This window comes from Gymnoscopelus microlampas (assembly GCF_963454915.1).
Source record: "Gymnoscopelus microlampas genome assembly, chromosome: 3".
NCBI lineage: Eukaryota > Metazoa > Chordata > Actinopteri > Myctophiformes > Myctophidae > Gymnoscopelus > Gymnoscopelus microlampas.
This window is the reverse complement of record NC_139940.1, coordinates 52,781,316-52,787,662: the sequence shown is the minus strand read 5'-3', so window position 1 is coordinate 52,787,662 and position 6,347 is coordinate 52,781,316. Positions and strand designations below refer to the sequence as shown.

The following is a 6,347-nucleotide window of genomic DNA, read 5'->3' as shown; positions in this document are numbered from 1 at the left end:
TGAATCAGTCAGTTTACATGAGTGAGGTCACCTGGGTAATTTTGGTAAGACTGAGGTGATGTGATGAATGTGATGTGAGCTCCAGGCAAATCCTTCTTCTGTGTGTCCTGGACTCCTGCATCTTCACTGGTCCAGCTTCAGAACCTGCTTAGACATCCACCTCTTCATACTGGTGGTATTATGTCTCTTCACTGGGTCCAGCTTCAGAAACACCTTGGAGATCTATCTCTTCATACTGGTGGTATTCTTCTTCTTCTTCAGCTTCAGCAGCAGAACCAGCCACGTTATAGTAAACTATCTCAACGTTCTCCCGTCTGACATTATAATAAACCAACTCGACGTTCTCCGCTCCTGCCCTCTGCCTTCTGGTGGCCTGGAGAAACACAGCAGCATCCAACTTTATCTTACTGGATCTTACTGGATCTTACTGGATCAGATCAGGTTCTCATACAGTGAATACAAACAGTGTAACTACTTCATTTACGTTGCAGTCTTGTAGTAGAATAAAGATTTAAAAAATACCTTCCAGAGGACACTGATTATCACCAGCAGCAACAGCATCATGGCTGTAACTCTGAAGATGTTAGATGTCAGATGAGAAGCTGTGAGAGAAATATGAGCGTTAGAACATCACCACCCACCACACATAATGTAAGGAACAGCTGTAATAACAAAAATATATATTTTGTAATTTGACATCATACAGTTGGTGAAATTATCCTTCTAAATTCATGTAATTTCTGAGTGTGTTTCTTTGAGATTCATGGTGTGACTAGAAAAGTCAATTTCATTCAGGTTACCTGTGACTGTGAGAGAGAGGAGCTTGCTCTCAGAGGAGAAGTTATGAGAAGAAACATCGGTGTGATTTATAACAACATTGACGTGATAAACACAGCAGTAATTTCCTTGGTGGGTGTGGTTTGCTGCAGGAAACTGGAAGTTGGCAAACAGGAAGTTGGCAGAATGATTGATAACTCCCTGGGTGTGAGTGTGTGTTGTGTTGGATCGAGTGAAGGTGAGGTGGAAGGAGCCTCCTTGGTACTGTGGCTGGATGGAGCAGCTGATCGAGAAGTCAGAACCCTCCAAAACCTCCTGCCCCTGCTGCTGTCCTTCAGAAACCCCATGTAGGGTGATGGTTGGCTTAAACAGCAGATCTGTAACAAGACAGAGGTGATTGGCTGAAGCAGCAGATCTGGAATAAGACAGAGGTGATTGGCTGAAGCACAGATATGTAAACAGACAGACCACATGTATCATATATATATGTTTTATTATATAGTTTGGAAACAGTGGTATTGTCTGCGTTTAAACTGCAGAAACGTGGGAGAAGGGGCTGGGGGGAGCAAGATGTTCACTTCGATACTCTGTTGAAACATCAGGAGCCTACTTAACACATTGTAAGGACTCAGTCATTCACACCTGCTATGTTCTACTAATGAAGATAAGAATCCATCCATGCAAGACGGCAACAAAGTTGCTATGCCATTTTGTTGTAACTACTACCGTTGGAAATGTTGGAGATGTCCTGAAAATGGAACGTTTTTTTTTTATCCGGGAGAGAGAGAACTAACGTAACATCATGTCCCCCCCCCCAGTTTAATTAATATCAACGATGAGCAGGCTAATTGTCATTGTTGAAGTCATTGTTTGTTACCTGAACAGATCACCTCCAGTCTATCAGGGGAAGTAGAAGACCCATGTGTTCCACACTCTATCAGTGAAGACTCAGAACCAACACAGGGAGATGTAATCATCCATACAATTTGATGTGTAAACCCCAAACTTATTTTCATTGAAACAGCAGAGCCACAGTCCAGCTGTCTACACACTACAGCTGATGAGTTCTGGTTCCACTCAGATCCAACATCCACTGGTCTCCACTCTCCCTCGTGTTTCATCTCCAGTCTACCAGTACAGTGACTGGCTCCTCCCACCAATCTGACATCATCAGACTCTGTAGAGAGAAAAGAGAGCCAGTGGAACATTAATATTTTCACTATAAAATAATAATCCAACAATGTAGTTTTTTACCTGAGCAGGTGAGTCCAACAGTCTTGTCAGGTGAGCAGGTGTTTCTAGTTGAGTCTGAGGTTCCACAGTCCAGGAGAACAGACTCGTTGCCATCACACTGGAACTCTTTGGTCCACATTGGAGCATTCACTTCTCCATAGAGCGCCCCCTGGAGGACTGAAGAAGCCCCACAGTCGAGCTCCCTACAGACCACCTCTGCATCCTGCTGGTCAAAGTCACCTTCACACACTGAGACCCACGACTGATTAGACTTCACCTCCACTCTGCCTGAACACACACTAGTCCCATTCACCAACCTCACTGACTCTGAAGAGAGAGAGAGAGAGAGAGAGAGAGAGAGAGAGAGAGAGAGAGAGAGAGAGAGAGAGAAACCAGATGATGAATTATCATCATCAGACCATGAAATAACAATAAAGTCCTAGACGGACGGACAGACAGACAGACAGACAGACAGACAGACATACAGACAGACAGACACATGTTTACAGACGTACAGAAGTGGGTGAAATTATTGTTTTCTAGTGTTCTCCATCATTTGTAGTTTTCATGAGAAAACAGAGGATAGATGTAGAGTAGAGCAGGAGAGATAAGAAAAAAAAGAAAGAAAATAACACAGGTCAAGTAATCAACAATATGTACAGATTGTGTATGTAGTAGCATGCAGACAGATGGACAGACAGACAGACAGACAGACAGACAGACAGACAGACAGACAGACAGACAGACAGACAGACAGACAGACAGAAAGATAGAAAGATAGATAATGGATAGATAAATAGATGGTTAATAAATGACTGTAAAGATAATTGTCATTGTTGAAGTCATTGTTTGTTACCTGAACAGATCACCTCCAGTCTCTGAGTGGAAGTAATAACAGACCCATTTGTTCCACACTCCATCAGTGAAGACTCAGAACCAACACAGGGAGATTTAATCACCCATACAATTTGACGTGTAAAACCCAAACTCCTTTTCATTGAAACAGCAGAGCCACAGTCCAGCATTCTACACACTAAAGCAGATGAGTTCTGGTTCCACTCAGATTTAACACCCACTGGTCTCCACTCTCCCTGGTGTTTCATCTCCAGTCTACCAGTACAGTGACTGGTTCCTCCCACCAATCTGACATCATCAGACTCTGTAGAGAGACAAGAGAGTAACCGGTGAAACATTAATATTTCCCCTATAAAATAATATTCCAACAATGTAGCTTGTCTTTTACCTGAGCAGATGAGTCCAACAGTCTTGTCAGGTGAGCAGGTGTTTCTAGTTGAGTCTGAGGTTCCACAGTCCAGGAGAACAGACTCGTTGCCATCACACTGGAACTCTTTGGTCCACATTGGAGCCTTCACTTCTCCATAGAGCGCCCCCTGGAGTACTGAAGGAGCCCCACAGTCGAGCTCCCTACAGACCACCTCTGCATCCTGCTGGTCAAAGTCACCTTCACACACTGAGACCCACGACTGATTAGACTTCACCTCCACTCTGCCTGAACACACACTAGTCCCATTCACCAACCTCACTGACTCTGAGAGAGAGAGAGAGAGAGAGAGAGAGAGAGAGAGAGAGAGAGAGAGAGAGAGAGAGAGAGAGAGAGAGAGAGAGAGAGAGAGAGAGAGAGAGAGAGAGAGAGAGAGAGAGAAACCAGATGATGAATTAATCCATTATAGCTTCAATGTTTTTTCATGCTAAGGACCCCTTAGCTGAGAGAGAGATAAAGCAGGCACCCCAACATATTATATAAAATGATGTTGCATATTAAACTTTTTGATTGATTTAATAGATTTCATAGATATCAGTAGGCCTACGTATCATAGATTGCACTATCATTAGTTTATTGTAAATTCATGTTTTTTTTAAACAAGATGTTTTCTATCAATATTTTGGATTAATGTTAATGTGTATTTTCAGACATTTGGCCACTTAAACCCTCTATACTTCCTAAACTTGACCTTTGGCTCTGTTCTTGGCCTGCTCTTTTTTCCCTGTACACCAAATATATTTGCCAAAAATAGCAGATCTACAAGCTGACAACAGCAGCTTGTAGATCTTCTATTTTCGGTGAATGTTCCTCCCAGAATAGGGATAATATAGGGTTCAAGTGATTCATGTAAAAATAAATAAAGAAAACAATCAAAAAGATTTGGTGGACCCCCTGTAGTGACACTAAGGACCCCCAAGGGACCCCGGGCCCCCTGTTAAAGACCATTATATTATAGTGTATACTGAACTCTGAACACAACAGAGACAAGTACTTGTACAGAGATTAACTCAAATAACATACAATTAACTCTAACATGTTTAAACAACATAAATAACAGAACAAATAACTGACAACCAAGATGATGATGATGATGATCATCATCATCATCATCATCATCATCAGACCATGTCATATCAATAAAGTCCTAGACAGACAGACAGACAGACAGACAGACAGACAGACAGACAGACAGACAGACAGACAGACAGAGACACACATGTTTACAGACGTACAGAAGTGGGTGAAATTATTGTTTTCTCTCGATCATTTGTAGTTTTCATAAGAAGACAGAGAATAGATGTAGAGTAGAGCAGGAGAGATAAGAAAAAAAAGATAATAACACAGCTCAAATAATCAACAATGTATACAGAATGTGTATGTAGTAACATGCAAATAGACAGACAGACAGACAGACAGACAGACAGACAGACAGACAGACAGACAGACAGACAGACAGACAGACAGACAGACAGACAGACAGACAGACAAAAAAACAAACAGACAGACAGACAGACAGACAGACAGACAGACAGACAGACAGACAGACAGACAGAAAGATAGATAATAGATAGACAAATAGATGGTTAATAATTGACTGTAAAGATTATTGTCATTGTTGAAGTCATTGTTTGTTACCTGAACAGATCACCTCCACTCTCTCAGTGGAAGCAAAAAACTCATGTGTTCCACACTCTGTCAGTGAAGACTCAGAACCAACACAGGTAGATGTAATCTTCCATACAGCTTGAGCTATAAAACCCGAACTCATTGTCATTGAAACAACAGAGCCACACTCCAGCTGTCTACACACTACAGCTGATGACTTCTGGTTCCACGCAGATGTAGGCCTACCACCCACTGGTCTCCACTGTCCCTGGTGTTTCATCTCCAGTCTACCAGTACAGTGACTGGCTCCTCCCACCAATCTGACATCATCAGACTCTGTAGAGAGACAAGAGAGTAACCAATGAAATATTAATATTTGAACAATTAAATAATAATCAAAACATTTAGTTTGTCTTTTACCTGAGCAGGTGAGTCCAACAGTCTTGTCAGGTGAGCAGGTGTTTCTAGTTGAGTCTGAGGTTCCACAGTCCAGGAGAACAGACTCGTTGCCTTCACACTGGAACTCTTTGGTCCACATTGATGCATTCACTTCTCCATAGAGCGCCCCCTGGAGGACTGAAGGAGCCCCACAGTCGAGCTCCCTACAGACCACCTCTGCATCCTGCTGGTCAAAGTCACCTTCACACACTGAGACCCACGACTGATTAGACTTCACCTCCACTCTGCCTGAACACACACTAGTCCCATTCACCAACCTCACTGACTCTGAAGAGAGAGAGAGAGAGAGAGAGAGAGAGAGAGAGAGAGAGAGAGAGAGAGAGAGAGAGAGAGAGAGAGAGAGAGAGAGAGAGAGAGAGAGAGATTAACCAGATGATGAATCAATCCATTATAGCTGGGGTCATCAATGTTTTTCATGCTAAGGACCCCTTGGCTGAGAGAGAGATGAAGCAGGGACCCCAATATATTATATAAAATGATGTAGCAGATTAAACTTCTTCATAGATATCATAGATGTCAGAGATATCAGAAAACTAACTATATTAGTTTAGTGTAAATTCGGATTTTTTTTAACATGACGTTTACTATCAATATGTTGGATTCATGTTAATGTGTATTTTCAGACATTCGACCACTTAAACCCACAATACTTAGTAAACTTGACCTTTGGCTCTGTTCTTGGGCCGCTCTTTTTCCCCTGTACACCAAACCTCTTTGCCAAAAAAATAGATCTACAAGCTGACAATAAGTCAGCAGCTTGTAGATCTTCTATTTTCGGTTAATGTTCCTCCCAAAATAGAGATAATATAGGGTTCAAGTGATTCATGTAAAAAAGTAAATAAAGGGAACAATGAGAAAGATTTGGTGGACCCCCTGTAGTGACACTAAGGACCCCCAAGGGATCCCGGACCCCCTGTTGAAGATCATTATATTATAGTGTATACTGAACTCTGAACACAACAGAGACAAGTACTTGTACAGAGATGAA

The 6,347-nt window shown here is 42.1% G+C and overlaps 1 long non-coding RNA gene across 1 annotated transcript; it reads right to left on the bottom strand.

Moving 5' to 3' along the window:
- Window positions 1–218: 218 nt before the first annotated feature.
- LOC311039609 lies at window positions 219–937 on the bottom strand. Its single transcript, XR_014600179.1, has 3 exons — window positions 801–937; window positions 523–602; window positions 219–373 (listed from the first exon to the last, which is right to left on the bottom strand). It is a non-coding gene; the product is annotated as an uncharacterized lncRNA (long non-coding RNA).
- Between the last annotated feature and the right edge of the window lie 5,410 nt (window positions 938–6,347).